At 47.0% G+C, this 9,748-nt stretch overlaps 50 non-coding genes across 50 annotated transcripts; all 50 read right to left on the bottom strand.

Annotated features, from left to right (window-relative positions):
• Window positions 1-28: 28 nt before the first annotated feature.
• Window positions 29-109, bottom strand: TRNAV-UAC (transfer RNA valine (anticodon UAC)). Its single transcript has one exon. It is a non-coding gene; the product is annotated as a tRNA-Val (tRNA).
• A 364-nt stretch (window positions 110-473) lies between these two features.
• Window positions 474-546, bottom strand: TRNAV-CAC (transfer RNA valine (anticodon CAC)). The gene has a single exon. It is a non-coding gene; the product is annotated as a tRNA-Val (tRNA).
• Window positions 547-617: 71 nt separating this feature from the next.
• On the bottom strand, window positions 618-690 carry TRNAV-AAC (transfer RNA valine (anticodon AAC)). Its single transcript has one exon. It is a non-coding gene; the product is annotated as a tRNA-Val (tRNA).
• Window positions 691-763: 73 nt separating this feature from the next.
• Window positions 764-836, bottom strand: TRNAV-AAC (transfer RNA valine (anticodon AAC)). Its single transcript has one exon. It is a non-coding gene; the product is annotated as a tRNA-Val (tRNA).
• Window positions 837-908: 72 nt separating this feature from the next.
• TRNAV-UAC (transfer RNA valine (anticodon UAC)) lies at window positions 909-981 on the bottom strand. The gene has a single exon. It is a non-coding gene; the product is annotated as a tRNA-Val (tRNA).
• Window positions 982-1,091: 110 nt separating this feature from the next.
• On the bottom strand, window positions 1,092-1,164 carry TRNAV-CAC (transfer RNA valine (anticodon CAC)). The gene has a single exon. It is a non-coding gene; the product is annotated as a tRNA-Val (tRNA).
• A 216-nt stretch (window positions 1,165-1,380) lies between these two features.
• On the bottom strand, window positions 1,381-1,453 carry TRNAV-CAC (transfer RNA valine (anticodon CAC)). Its single transcript has one exon. It is a non-coding gene; the product is annotated as a tRNA-Val (tRNA).
• A 71-nt stretch (window positions 1,454-1,524) lies between these two features.
• On the bottom strand, window positions 1,525-1,597 carry TRNAV-CAC (transfer RNA valine (anticodon CAC)). Its single transcript has one exon. It is a non-coding gene; the product is annotated as a tRNA-Val (tRNA).
• A 71-nt stretch (window positions 1,598-1,668) lies between these two features.
• Window positions 1,669-1,741, bottom strand: TRNAV-AAC (transfer RNA valine (anticodon AAC)). Its single transcript has one exon. It is a non-coding gene; the product is annotated as a tRNA-Val (tRNA).
• Window positions 1,742-1,814: 73 nt separating this feature from the next.
• On the bottom strand, window positions 1,815-1,887 carry TRNAV-CAC (transfer RNA valine (anticodon CAC)). The gene has a single exon. It is a non-coding gene; the product is annotated as a tRNA-Val (tRNA).
• Window positions 1,888-1,960: 73 nt separating this feature from the next.
• Window positions 1,961-2,033, bottom strand: TRNAV-AAC (transfer RNA valine (anticodon AAC)). The gene has a single exon. It is a non-coding gene; the product is annotated as a tRNA-Val (tRNA).
• A 72-nt stretch (window positions 2,034-2,105) lies between these two features.
• TRNAI-AAU (transfer RNA isoleucine (anticodon AAU)) lies at window positions 2,106-2,178 on the bottom strand. Its single transcript has one exon. It is a non-coding gene; the product is annotated as a tRNA-Ile (tRNA).
• A 71-nt stretch (window positions 2,179-2,249) lies between these two features.
• TRNAV-CAC (transfer RNA valine (anticodon CAC)) lies at window positions 2,250-2,322 on the bottom strand. Its single transcript has one exon. It is a non-coding gene; the product is annotated as a tRNA-Val (tRNA).
• Window positions 2,323-2,394: 72 nt separating this feature from the next.
• Window positions 2,395-2,467, bottom strand: TRNAV-CAC (transfer RNA valine (anticodon CAC)). Its single transcript has one exon. It is a non-coding gene; the product is annotated as a tRNA-Val (tRNA).
• A 73-nt stretch (window positions 2,468-2,540) lies between these two features.
• On the bottom strand, window positions 2,541-2,613 carry TRNAV-AAC (transfer RNA valine (anticodon AAC)). The gene has a single exon. It is a non-coding gene; the product is annotated as a tRNA-Val (tRNA).
• An 81-nt stretch (window positions 2,614-2,694) lies between these two features.
• TRNAV-AAC (transfer RNA valine (anticodon AAC)) lies at window positions 2,695-2,772 on the bottom strand. The gene is given in 2 exon segments: window positions 2,695-2,730; window positions 2,736-2,772. It is a non-coding gene; the product is annotated as a tRNA-Val (tRNA).
• Window positions 2,773-2,845: 73 nt separating this feature from the next.
• Window positions 2,846-2,918, bottom strand: TRNAV-CAC (transfer RNA valine (anticodon CAC)). Its single transcript has one exon. It is a non-coding gene; the product is annotated as a tRNA-Val (tRNA).
• Window positions 2,919-2,989: 71 nt separating this feature from the next.
• TRNAV-AAC (transfer RNA valine (anticodon AAC)) lies at window positions 2,990-3,062 on the bottom strand. Its single transcript has one exon. It is a non-coding gene; the product is annotated as a tRNA-Val (tRNA).
• A 72-nt stretch (window positions 3,063-3,134) lies between these two features.
• TRNAI-AAU (transfer RNA isoleucine (anticodon AAU)) lies at window positions 3,135-3,207 on the bottom strand. Its single transcript has one exon. It is a non-coding gene; the product is annotated as a tRNA-Ile (tRNA).
• A 71-nt stretch (window positions 3,208-3,278) lies between these two features.
• Window positions 3,279-3,351, bottom strand: TRNAV-AAC (transfer RNA valine (anticodon AAC)). Its single transcript has one exon. It is a non-coding gene; the product is annotated as a tRNA-Val (tRNA).
• Window positions 3,352-3,570: 219 nt separating this feature from the next.
• On the bottom strand, window positions 3,571-3,643 carry TRNAV-AAC (transfer RNA valine (anticodon AAC)). The gene has a single exon. It is a non-coding gene; the product is annotated as a tRNA-Val (tRNA).
• Window positions 3,644-3,715: 72 nt separating this feature from the next.
• On the bottom strand, window positions 3,716-3,788 carry TRNAV-AAC (transfer RNA valine (anticodon AAC)). The gene has a single exon. It is a non-coding gene; the product is annotated as a tRNA-Val (tRNA).
• A 71-nt stretch (window positions 3,789-3,859) lies between these two features.
• On the bottom strand, window positions 3,860-3,932 carry TRNAV-AAC (transfer RNA valine (anticodon AAC)). The gene has a single exon. It is a non-coding gene; the product is annotated as a tRNA-Val (tRNA).
• A 72-nt stretch (window positions 3,933-4,004) lies between these two features.
• TRNAV-CAC (transfer RNA valine (anticodon CAC)) lies at window positions 4,005-4,077 on the bottom strand. The gene has a single exon. It is a non-coding gene; the product is annotated as a tRNA-Val (tRNA).
• Window positions 4,078-4,150: 73 nt separating this feature from the next.
• TRNAV-AAC (transfer RNA valine (anticodon AAC)) lies at window positions 4,151-4,223 on the bottom strand. The gene has a single exon. It is a non-coding gene; the product is annotated as a tRNA-Val (tRNA).
• Window positions 4,224-4,590: 367 nt separating this feature from the next.
• On the bottom strand, window positions 4,591-4,663 carry TRNAV-AAC (transfer RNA valine (anticodon AAC)). Its single transcript has one exon. It is a non-coding gene; the product is annotated as a tRNA-Val (tRNA).
• A 366-nt stretch (window positions 4,664-5,029) lies between these two features.
• Window positions 5,030-5,102, bottom strand: TRNAV-CAC (transfer RNA valine (anticodon CAC)). The gene has a single exon. It is a non-coding gene; the product is annotated as a tRNA-Val (tRNA).
• Window positions 5,103-5,173: 71 nt separating this feature from the next.
• On the bottom strand, window positions 5,174-5,246 carry TRNAV-AAC (transfer RNA valine (anticodon AAC)). Its single transcript has one exon. It is a non-coding gene; the product is annotated as a tRNA-Val (tRNA).
• Window positions 5,247-5,318: 72 nt separating this feature from the next.
• Window positions 5,319-5,391, bottom strand: TRNAV-CAC (transfer RNA valine (anticodon CAC)). Its single transcript has one exon. It is a non-coding gene; the product is annotated as a tRNA-Val (tRNA).
• Window positions 5,392-5,464: 73 nt separating this feature from the next.
• On the bottom strand, window positions 5,465-5,537 carry TRNAV-AAC (transfer RNA valine (anticodon AAC)). The gene has a single exon. It is a non-coding gene; the product is annotated as a tRNA-Val (tRNA).
• A 504-nt stretch (window positions 5,538-6,041) lies between these two features.
• Window positions 6,042-6,119, bottom strand: TRNAV-AAC (transfer RNA valine (anticodon AAC)). The gene is given in 2 exon segments: window positions 6,042-6,077; window positions 6,083-6,119. It is a non-coding gene; the product is annotated as a tRNA-Val (tRNA).
• A 73-nt stretch (window positions 6,120-6,192) lies between these two features.
• On the bottom strand, window positions 6,193-6,265 carry TRNAV-AAC (transfer RNA valine (anticodon AAC)). The gene has a single exon. It is a non-coding gene; the product is annotated as a tRNA-Val (tRNA).
• Window positions 6,266-6,338: 73 nt separating this feature from the next.
• Window positions 6,339-6,411, bottom strand: TRNAV-AAC (transfer RNA valine (anticodon AAC)). Its single transcript has one exon. It is a non-coding gene; the product is annotated as a tRNA-Val (tRNA).
• Window positions 6,412-6,482: 71 nt separating this feature from the next.
• On the bottom strand, window positions 6,483-6,555 carry TRNAV-CAC (transfer RNA valine (anticodon CAC)). The gene has a single exon. It is a non-coding gene; the product is annotated as a tRNA-Val (tRNA).
• A 73-nt stretch (window positions 6,556-6,628) lies between these two features.
• On the bottom strand, window positions 6,629-6,701 carry TRNAV-CAC (transfer RNA valine (anticodon CAC)). The gene has a single exon. It is a non-coding gene; the product is annotated as a tRNA-Val (tRNA).
• Window positions 6,702-6,774: 73 nt separating this feature from the next.
• TRNAV-AAC (transfer RNA valine (anticodon AAC)) lies at window positions 6,775-6,847 on the bottom strand. The gene has a single exon. It is a non-coding gene; the product is annotated as a tRNA-Val (tRNA).
• A 360-nt stretch (window positions 6,848-7,207) lies between these two features.
• TRNAV-AAC (transfer RNA valine (anticodon AAC)) lies at window positions 7,208-7,280 on the bottom strand. The gene has a single exon. It is a non-coding gene; the product is annotated as a tRNA-Val (tRNA).
• Window positions 7,281-7,351: 71 nt separating this feature from the next.
• Window positions 7,352-7,429, bottom strand: TRNAV-AAC (transfer RNA valine (anticodon AAC)). The gene is given in 2 exon segments: window positions 7,352-7,387; window positions 7,393-7,429. It is a non-coding gene; the product is annotated as a tRNA-Val (tRNA).
• A 73-nt stretch (window positions 7,430-7,502) lies between these two features.
• Window positions 7,503-7,575, bottom strand: TRNAV-AAC (transfer RNA valine (anticodon AAC)). The gene has a single exon. It is a non-coding gene; the product is annotated as a tRNA-Val (tRNA).
• A 73-nt stretch (window positions 7,576-7,648) lies between these two features.
• On the bottom strand, window positions 7,649-7,721 carry TRNAV-AAC (transfer RNA valine (anticodon AAC)). Its single transcript has one exon. It is a non-coding gene; the product is annotated as a tRNA-Val (tRNA).
• A 71-nt stretch (window positions 7,722-7,792) lies between these two features.
• TRNAV-CAC (transfer RNA valine (anticodon CAC)) lies at window positions 7,793-7,865 on the bottom strand. The gene has a single exon. It is a non-coding gene; the product is annotated as a tRNA-Val (tRNA).
• Window positions 7,866-7,938: 73 nt separating this feature from the next.
• On the bottom strand, window positions 7,939-8,010 carry TRNAV-AAC (transfer RNA valine (anticodon AAC)). Its single transcript has one exon. It is a non-coding gene; the product is annotated as a tRNA-Val (tRNA).
• A 368-nt stretch (window positions 8,011-8,378) lies between these two features.
• TRNAV-AAC (transfer RNA valine (anticodon AAC)) lies at window positions 8,379-8,452 on the bottom strand. Its single transcript has one exon. It is a non-coding gene; the product is annotated as a tRNA-Val (tRNA).
• A 71-nt stretch (window positions 8,453-8,523) lies between these two features.
• On the bottom strand, window positions 8,524-8,596 carry TRNAI-AAU (transfer RNA isoleucine (anticodon AAU)). Its single transcript has one exon. It is a non-coding gene; the product is annotated as a tRNA-Ile (tRNA).
• Window positions 8,597-8,666: 70 nt separating this feature from the next.
• TRNAV-AAC (transfer RNA valine (anticodon AAC)) lies at window positions 8,667-8,739 on the bottom strand. The gene has a single exon. It is a non-coding gene; the product is annotated as a tRNA-Val (tRNA).
• A 72-nt stretch (window positions 8,740-8,811) lies between these two features.
• On the bottom strand, window positions 8,812-8,884 carry TRNAV-UAC (transfer RNA valine (anticodon UAC)). Its single transcript has one exon. It is a non-coding gene; the product is annotated as a tRNA-Val (tRNA).
• Window positions 8,885-8,957: 73 nt separating this feature from the next.
• Window positions 8,958-9,030, bottom strand: TRNAV-AAC (transfer RNA valine (anticodon AAC)). The gene has a single exon. It is a non-coding gene; the product is annotated as a tRNA-Val (tRNA).
• Window positions 9,031-9,102: 72 nt separating this feature from the next.
• On the bottom strand, window positions 9,103-9,175 carry TRNAI-AAU (transfer RNA isoleucine (anticodon AAU)). The gene has a single exon. It is a non-coding gene; the product is annotated as a tRNA-Ile (tRNA).
• Window positions 9,176-9,246: 71 nt separating this feature from the next.
• TRNAV-CAC (transfer RNA valine (anticodon CAC)) lies at window positions 9,247-9,319 on the bottom strand. Its single transcript has one exon. It is a non-coding gene; the product is annotated as a tRNA-Val (tRNA).
• A 72-nt stretch (window positions 9,320-9,391) lies between these two features.
• On the bottom strand, window positions 9,392-9,464 carry TRNAV-AAC (transfer RNA valine (anticodon AAC)). The gene has a single exon. It is a non-coding gene; the product is annotated as a tRNA-Val (tRNA).
• Between the last annotated feature and the right edge of the window lie 284 nt (window positions 9,465-9,748).

Here is a 9,748-nt window from a genome sequence, read left to right as displayed (position 1 = left end):
ATTGAAACTGTAAAAAAAGAAATGCTCTTGTGCCTGCCAGGGATCGAACCTGAAAACCTGAAGCCTTCCGCGTGTAAGGCGGATGTGATAACCACTACACCACAAGCACAGCTGTGCAGAGCTCTCATGAATTAGTCTTTGTTCAATGACGTATATTGAAACTGCAAAAAAAGAAGTGCTCTTGTGCCTGCCACGGATCGAACCTGGGGACTTCCGCGTCTTAGGCGGATGTGATAACCACTACACAACAAGCACCGCTGTGCAGTGCTCTGACGAATGAGTCTTTGTTCAATGACGTATATTGAGATTGTAAAAAAAGAAATTCTCTTGTGTCTGCCAGGGATTGAACCCTGGGCCTTGCGGGTGTGAAGCGGATGAGATAAACACTACACCACAAGCACAGCTGTGCAGAGCTCTCACGAATGAGTCTTTGTTCAATGACGTATATTGAAATTTAAAAAAATAAATGCTCCTGTGCCTGCCAGGGATCGAACCTGGGGCCTTCCGCATGTGAAGCTGATGTGATAACCACTACACCACAAGCATAGCTGTGCAGAGCTCCCATGAATGAGTCTTTGTTCTATGACGTATATTGAAACTAAAAAAAGAAACGCTCTTGTGCCTGCCAGGTATCGAACCTGGGGCCTTCCGCGTGTTAGGCGGATGTGATAACCAATACACCACAAGCACAGCTCTGCAGAGCTCTCACGATTGAGTCTTTGTTCAATGACGTATATTGAAACTGTAAAAAAAGAAGTGCTTTTGTGCCTGCCAGGGATCGAACCTGGGGCTTTCCGCGTGTTAGGCGGATGTGATAACCGCTACACCCCAAGCACAGCTGTGCAGAGGTCTCACGAATGAGCCTTTGTGCAATGACGTATATTGAAACTGTAAAAGAAAAGTGCTCTTGTGCCTGCCAGGGATCGAACCTGGGGCCTTCCGCGTGTAAGGCGGATGTGATAACCACTACACCACAAGCTTTTTTTTCTTTGTTTATTGAAACCACTACACCACAAGCACAGCTGTGCCGAGCTCTCATGAACGAGTCTTTGTTCAATGGCGTATATTGAAATTAAAAAAAGAAATGCTCTTGTGCCTGCCAGGGATCGAACCTGGGGCCTTCCGCGTGTGAAGCGTATGTGATAACCACTACACCACAAGCACAGCTGTGCAGAGCTCTCACGATTGAGTCTTTGTTCAATGACGTATATTGAAACTGTAAAAAGGAAGTGCGCTTGTGCCTGCCAGAGATCGAACCTGGGGCCTTCCGCGTATTAAGTGGATGTGATAACCACTACACCCCAAGCACAGCTCTGCAGAGCTCTCACGAATGAGCCTTTGTTCAATGGCGTATATTGAAATTAAAAAAAGAAATGCTCTTGTGCCTGCCAGGGATCGAACCTGGGGCCTTCCGCGTGTGAAGCGTATGTGATAACCACTACACCACAAGCACAGTTGCAGCGCTCTGACGAATAAGTCTTTGTTCAATGACATATATTGAAAGTGTAAAAAAAGAAGTGCTCTTGTGCCTGCCAGGGATCGAACCTGGGGCCTTCCGCGTGTGAAGCGGATGTGATAACCACTACACCACAAGCACAGCTGTGCCGAGCTCTCACGATTGAGTCTTTGTTCAATGACGTATATTGGAACTAAAAAAAGAAACGGTCTTGTGCCTGCCAGGGATCGAACCTGGGGCCTTCCGCGTGTTAGGCGGATGTGATAACCACTACACTACAAGCACAGCTGTGCAGAGCTCTCACGATTGAGTCTTTGTTCAATGACGTATATTGAAATTAAAAAAAAAGAAATGCTCTTGTGCCTGCCAGGGATTGAACCTGGGGCCTTCCGCGTGTGAAGCGGATGTGATAACCACTACACCACAAGCAAAGCTGTGCAGAGCTCTCACGATTGAGTCTTTGTTCAATGACGTATATTGAAACTGTAAAAAAGGAAGTGCTCTTGTGCCTGCCAGGGATCGAACCTGGGGCCTTCCGCGTGTTAGGCGGATGTGATAACCGCTACACCACAAGCACAGCTGTGCAGAGCTCTCACGAATGAACCTTTGTTCAATGACGTATATTGAAACTGTAAAAAGGAAGTGCTCTTGTGCCTGCCAGAGATCGAACCTGGGGCCTTTCGCGTATTAGGTGGATGTGATAACCACTACACCACAAGCACAGCTGTGCAGAGCTCTCACGATCGAGCCTTTGTCCAATGACGTATATTGAAATTAAAAAAAGAAATGCCCTTGTGCCTGCAAGGGATCGAACCTGGCGCCATCCGCGTGTGAAGCGGATGTGATAACCACTACACCACAAGCACAGCTGTGCAAAGCTCTCATGAATGAGTCTTTGTTCAATGACGTATATTGAAACTAAAAAAAAGAAATGCTCTTGTGCCTGCCAGAGATCGAACCTGGGGCCTTCCGCGTGTGAAGCGGATGTGATAACCACTACACCACAAGCAAAGCTGTGCAGAGCTCTCACGATTGAGTCTTTGTTCAATGACGTATATTGAAACTGTAAAAAAAGAAGTGCTCTTGTGCCTGCCAGGGATCGAACCTGGGGCCTTCCGCGTGTTAGGTGGATGTGATAACCACTACACCACAAGCACAGCTGTGCAGAGCTGTCACAATTGAGTCTTTGTTCATTGAAGTCATTGAAGTATATATAAACTGTAAAAAAGAAGTACTCTTGTGCCTGCCACGGATCGAACCTGGGGCCTTCCGCGTGTTATGTTAAGCGGATGTGATAACCACTACACCACAAGCACAGCTGTGCAGCGCTCTGACGAATGAGTCTTTGTTCAATGACATATATTGAAACTGTAAAAAAAGAAATGTTCTTGTGCCTGCCAGGGATTGAACCTGGGGCCTTCCGCGTGTGAAGCGGATGTGATAACCACTACACCACAAGCACAGCTGTGCGGAGCTCTCACGATTGAGTCTTTGTTCAATGACGTATATTGAAACTAAAAAAAGAAGTGCTCTTGTGCCTGCCAGGGATCGAACCTGGGGCCTTCCGCGTGTTAGGCGGATGTGATAACCGCTACACCACAAGCAAAGCTGTGCAGAGCTCTCACGAATGAACCTTTGTTCAATGACGTATATTGAAACTGTAAAAAGGCAGTGCTCTTGTGCCTGCCAGAGATCGAACCTGGGGCCTTTCGCGTATTAGGTGGATGTGATAACCACTACACCACAAGCACAGCTGTGCAGAGCTCTCACAAATGAGCCTTTGTCCAATGACGTATATTGAAATTAAAAAAAGGAATGCCCTTGTGCCTGCAAGGAATCGAACCTGGCGCCATCCGCGTGTTAGGCGGATGTGATAACCGCTACACCACAAGCACAGCTGTGCAGCGCTCTGACGAATGAGTCTTTGTTCAATGACATATATTGAAAGTGTAAAAAAGGAAATTCTCTTGTGTCTGCCAGGGATTGAACCCTGGGCCTTCCGGGTGTGAAGCGGATGAGATAAACACTACACCACAAGCACAGCCGTGCAGAGCTCTCACGAATGAGACTTTGTTCAATGAAGTATATTGAAACTGTAAAAAAAGAAGTGCTCTTGTGCCTGCCAGGGATCGAACCTGGGGCCTTCCGCGTGTTAGGCGGATGTGATAACCACTACACCACAAGCACAGCTGTGCAGAGGTCTCACGAATGAGCCTTTGTTCAATGACGTATATTGAAACTGTAAAAAAGAAGTGCTCTTATACATGCCAGGGATCGAACCTGGGGTCTTCCGCGTGTTAGGCGGATGTGATAATCACTACACCACAAGCACAGCTGTGCAGAGCTCTCATGAATGAGTCTTTGTTCAATGACGTATATTGAAACTAAAAAAAGAAACGCTCTTGTGCCTGCTAGGGATCGAACCTGGGGCCTTCCGCGTGTTAGGCGGATGTGATAACCACTACACCACAAGCACAGCTGTGCAGAGCCCTCACGATTGAGTCTTTGTTCAATGCCGTATATTGAAATTAAAAAAAAGAAATGCTCTTGTGCCTGCCAGGGATTGAACCTGGGGCCTTCCGCGTGTGAAGCGGATGTGATAACCACTACACCACAAGCACAGCTGTGCAGAGCTCTCACGATTGAGTCTTTGTTCAATGACGTATATTGAAACTGTAAAAAAAGAAGTGCTCTTGTGCCTGCCAGGGATCGAACCTGGGGCCTTCCGCGTGTTAGGTGGATGTGATAACCACTACACCACAAGCACAGCTGTGCAGAGCTGTCACAATTGAGTCTTTGTTCATTGAAGTATATATAAACTGTAAAAAAGAAGTACTCTTGTGCCTGCCACGGATCGAACCTGGGGTCTTCCGCGTGTTATGTTAAACGGATGTGATAACCACTACACCACAAGCACAGCTGTGCAGCGCTCTGACGAATGAGTCTTTGTTCAATGACATATATTGAAACTGTAAAAAAAGAAATGTTCTTGTGCCTTCCAGGGATTGAACCCTGGGCCTTCCGGGTGTGAAGCGGATGTGATAAACACTACACAACAAGCACAGCTGTGCAGAGCTCTCACGAATGGGTCTTTGTTCAATGAAGTATATTGAAACTAAAAAAAGAAATGCTCTTGTGCCTGTCAGGGATCGAACCTGGGGCCTTCCGCGTGTTAGGTGGATGTGATAACCACTACACCACAAGCACAGCTGTGCAGAGCTCTCACAATTGAGTCTTTGTTCATTGAAGTATATTGAAAATGTAAAAAAGAAGTACTCTTGTGCCTGCCACGGATCGAACCTGGCGCCTTCCGCGTGTTATGTTAAGCGGATGTGATAACCCCTACACCACAAGCACAGCTGTGCGGAGCTCTCACGATTGAGTCTTTGTTCAATGACGTATATTGAAACTGTAAAAAAGAAGTGCTCTTGTGCCTACAGGGATCGAACCTGGGGCCTTCCGCGTGTAAGGCGGATGTGATAACCACTACACAACAAGCACAGCTGTGCAGCGCTCTGACGAATGAGTCTTTGTTCAATGACGTATATTGAAATTAAAAAAAGTAAATGCTCCTGTGCCTGCCAGGGATCGAACCTGGGGCCTTCCGCGTGTGAAGCGGATGTGATAACCACTACACCACAAACACAGCTGTGCTGAGCTCTCATGAATGAGTCTTTGTTCAATGACGTATATTGGAACTAAAAAAAGAAACGCTCTTGTGCCTGCCAGGGATCGAACCTGGGGCCTTCCGCGTGTTAGGCGGATGTGATAACCACTACACCACAAGCACAGCTGTGCAGAGCTCTCACGATTGAGTCTTTATTCAATGACGTATATTGAAATAAAAAAAAATAAATGCTCCTGTGCCTGCCAGGGATTGAACCTGGGGCCTTCCGCGTGTGAAGCGGATGTGATAACCACTACACCGCAAGCACAGCTGTGCAGAGCTCTCACGATTGAGTCTTTGTTCAATAACGTATATTGAAACTGTAAAAAAAGAAGTGCTCTTGTGCCTGCCAGGGATCGAACCTGGGGCCTTCCGCGTGTTAGGCGGATGTGATAACCGCTACACCACAAGCACAGCTGTGCAGAGCTCTCACGAATGAACCTTTGTTCAATGACGTATATTGAAACTGTAAAAAGGAAGTGCTCTTGTGCCTGCCAGAGATCGAACCTGGGGCCTTTCGCGAATTAGGTGGATGTGATAACCACTACACCACAAGGAAAGCTGTGCAGAGCTCTCACGAATGAGCCTTTGTCCAATGACGTATATTGAAATTAAAAATAGAAATGCCCTTGTGGCTTCAAGGGATCGAACCTGGCGCCATCCGCGTGTGAAGCGGATGTGATAACCACTACACCACAAGCACAGCTGTGCAGAGCTCTCATGAATGAGTCTTTGTTCAATGACGTATATTGAAACTAAAAAAAGAAATGTTCTTGTGCCTGTCAGGGATCGAACCTGGGGCCTTCCGCGTGTTAGGTGGATCTGATAACCACTACACCACAAGCACAGCTGTGCAGCGCTCTCACAATTGAGTCTTTGTTCATTGAAGTATATTAAAAAAGTAAAAAAAAGTACTCTTGTGCCTGCCACGGATCGAACCTGGGGCCTTCCGCGTGTTATGTTAAGCGGATGTGATAACCACTACACCACAAGCACAGCTGTACGGAGCTCTCACGATTGAGTCTTTGTTCAATGACGTATATTGAAACTGTAAAAAAAGAAGCGCTCTTGTGCCTGCCAGGGATCGAACCTGGGGCCTTCCGCGTGTTAGGCGGATGTGATAACCGCTACACCACAAGCACAGCTGTGCAGAGCTCTCATGAATTAGTCTTTGTTCAATGACGTATATTGAAACTGCAAAAAAAGAAGTGCTTTTGTGCCTGCCACGGATCGAACCTGGGGCCTTCCGCGTGTTAGGCGGATGTGATAACCACTACACAACAAGCACAGCTGTGCAGCGCTCTGACGAATGAGCCTATGTCCAATGACATATATTGAAATTAAAAAAAGGAATGCCCTTGTGCCTGCAAGGGATCGAACCTGGGGCCTTCCGCGTGTGAAGCGGATGTGATAACCACTACACCACAAGCACAGCTGTGCAGAGCTCTCACGATTGAGTCTTTGTTCAATGACGTATATTGAAACTGTAAAAAAAGAAGTGCTCTTGTGCCTGCCAGGGATTGAACCTGGGGCCTTCCGCGTGTGAAGCGGATGTGATAACCACTACACCGCAAGCACAGCTGTGCAGAGCTCTCACGATTGAGTCTTTGTTCAATGACGTATATTGAAACTGTAAAAAAAGAAGTGCTCTTGTGCCTGCCAGGGATCGAACCTGGGGCCTTCCGCGTGTTAGGCGGATGTGATAACCGCTACACCACAAGCACAGCTGTGCAGAGCTCTAACGAATGAACCTTTGTTCAATGACGTATATTGAAACTGTAAAAAGGAAGTGCTCTTGTGCCTGCCAGAGATCGAACCTGGGGCCTTTCGCGAATTAGGTGGATGTGATAACCACTACACCACAAGGAAAGCTGTGCAGAGCTCTCACGAATGAGCCTTTGTCCAATGACGTATATTGAAATTAAAAATAGAAATGCCCTTGTGGCTTCAAGGGATCGAACCTGGCGCCATCCGCGTGTGAAGCGGATGTGATAACCACTACACCACAAGCACAGCTGTGCAGAGCTCTCATGAATGAGTCTTTGTTCAATGACGTATATTGAAACTAAAAAAAGAAATGTTCTTGTGCCTGTCAGGGATCGAACCTGGGGCCTTCCGCGTGTTAGGTGGATGTGATAACCACTACACCACAAGCACAGCTGTGCAGAGCTCTCACAATTGAGTCTTTGTTCATTGAAGTATATTAAAAATGTAAAAAAAAGTACTCTTGTGCCTGCCACGGATCGAACCTGGGGCCTTCCGCGTGTTATGTTAAGCGGATGTGATAACCACTACACCACAAGCACAGCTGTACGGAGCTCTCACGATTGAGTCTTTGTTCAATGACGTATATTGAAACTGTATAAAAAGAAGCGCTCTTGTGCCTGCCAGGGATCGAACCTGGGGCCTTCCGCGTGTTAGGCGGATGTGATAACCGCTACACCACAAGCACAGCTGTGCAGAGCTCTCATGAATTAGTCTTTGTTCAATGACGTATATTGAAACTGCAAAAAAAGAAGTGCTTTTGTGCCTGCCACGGATCGAACCTGGGGCCTTCCGCGTGTTAGGCGGATGTGATAACCACTACACAACAAGCACAGCTGTGCAGCGCTCTGACGAATGAGCCTATGTCCAATGACATATATTGAAATTAAAAAAAGGAATGCCCTTGTGCCTGCAAGGGATCGAACCTGGGGCCTTCCGCGTGTGAAGCGGATGTGATAACCACTACACCACAAGCACAGCTGTGCAGAGCTCTCACGATTGAGTCTTTGTTCAATGACGTATATTGAAACTGTAAAAAAAGAAGTGCTCTTGTGCCTGCCAGGGATCGAACCTGGGCCTTCCGCGTGTTAGGTGGATGTGATAACCACTACACCAAAAGCACAGCTGTGCAGAGCTGTCACAATTGAGTCTTTGTTCATTGAAGTATATATAAACTGTAAAAAAGAAGTACTCTTGTGCCTGCCACGGATCGAACCTGCGGCCTTCCGCGTGTTATGTTAAGCGGATGTGATAACCACTACACCACAAGCACAGCTGTGCAGCGCTCTGACGAATGAGTCTTTGTTCAATGACATATATTGAAACTGTAAAAAAGAAATGTTCTTGTGCCTGCCAGGGATTGAACCCTGGGCCTTCCGGGTGTGAAGCGGATGTGATAAACACTACACTACAAGCACAGCTGTGCAGAGCTCTCACGAATGGGTCTTTGTTCAATGAAGTATATTGAAACTGTAAAAAAAGAAATGCTCTTGTGCCTGCCAGGGATCGAACCTGGGGCCTTCCGCGTGTTAGGCGGATGTGATAACCTCTACACCACAAGCAACGCTGTGCAGAGCTCTCACGATTGAGTCTTTGTTCAATGACGTATTTTGAAACTGTAAAAAGGAAGTGCTCTTGTGCCTGCCAGAGATCGAACCTGGGGCCTTTCGCGTATTAGGTGGATGTGATAACCACTACACCACAAGCACAGCTGTGCAGAGCTCTCATGAATGAGTCTTTGTTCAATGACGTATATTGGAAAAAAAAAAGAAACGCTCTTGTGCCTGCCAGGGATCGAACCTGGGGCCTTCCGCGTGTTAGGCGGATGTGATAACCACTACACCACAAGCACAGCTGTGCAGAGTTCTCACGATTGAGTCTTTGTTCAATGACGTATATTGAAATTAAAAAAAATAAATGCTCCTGTGCCTGCCAGGGATTGAACCTGGGGCCTTCCGCGTGTAAAGCGGATGTGATAACCACTACACCGCAAGCACAGCTGTGCAGAGCTCTCACGATTGAGTCTTTGTTCAATGACGTATATTGAAACTGTAAAAAAAGAAGTGCTCTTGTGCCTGCCAGGGATCGAACCTGGGGCCTTCCGCGTGTTAGGCGGATGTGATAACCGCTACACCACAAGCACAGCTGTGCAGAGCTCTCACGAATGAACCTTTGTTCAATGACGTATATTGAAACTGTAAAAAGGCAGTGCTCTTGTGCCTGCCAGAGATCGAACCTGGGGCCTTTCGCGTATTAGGTGGATGTGATAACCACTACACCACAAGCACAACTGTGCAGAGCTCTCACGAATGAGCCTTTGTCCAATGACGTATATTGAAATTAAAAAAAGGAATGCCCTTGTGCCTGCAAGGGATCGAACCTTGCGCCATCCGCATGTGAAGCAGATGTGATAACCACTACACCACAAGCACTGCTGTGCAGAGCTCTCATGAATGAGTCTTTGTTCAATGACGTCTATTGAAACTAAAAAAAAGAAATGCTCTTGTGCCTGCCAGGGATCGAACCTGGGGCCTTCCGCGTGTTAGGTGGACGTGATAACCACTACACCACAAGCACAGCTGTGCAGAGCTCTCACAGTTGAGTCTTTGTTGATTGAAGTATATTAAAACTGTAAAAAAGAAGTACTCTCGTGCCTGCCAAGGATCGAACCTGGGGCCTTCCGCGTGTTATGTTAAGCGGATGTGATAAGCACTACACCACAAGCACAGCTGTGCAGCGCTCTGACGAATGAGTCTTTGTTCAATGACGTATATTGAAACTGTAAAAAAAGAAATGTTCTTGTGCCTGCCAGGGATTGAATCCTGGGCCTTCCGGGTGTGAAGCGGATGTGATAAACACTA

Source organism: Rhipicephalus microplus, chromosome 2, assembly GCF_043290135.1.
Source record: "Rhipicephalus microplus isolate Deutch F79 chromosome 2, USDA_Rmic, whole genome shotgun sequence".
Lineage (NCBI taxonomy): Eukaryota > Metazoa > Arthropoda > Arachnida > Ixodida > Ixodidae > Rhipicephalus > Rhipicephalus microplus.
This window is presented reverse-complemented; position numbering and strand designations above follow the sequence as displayed.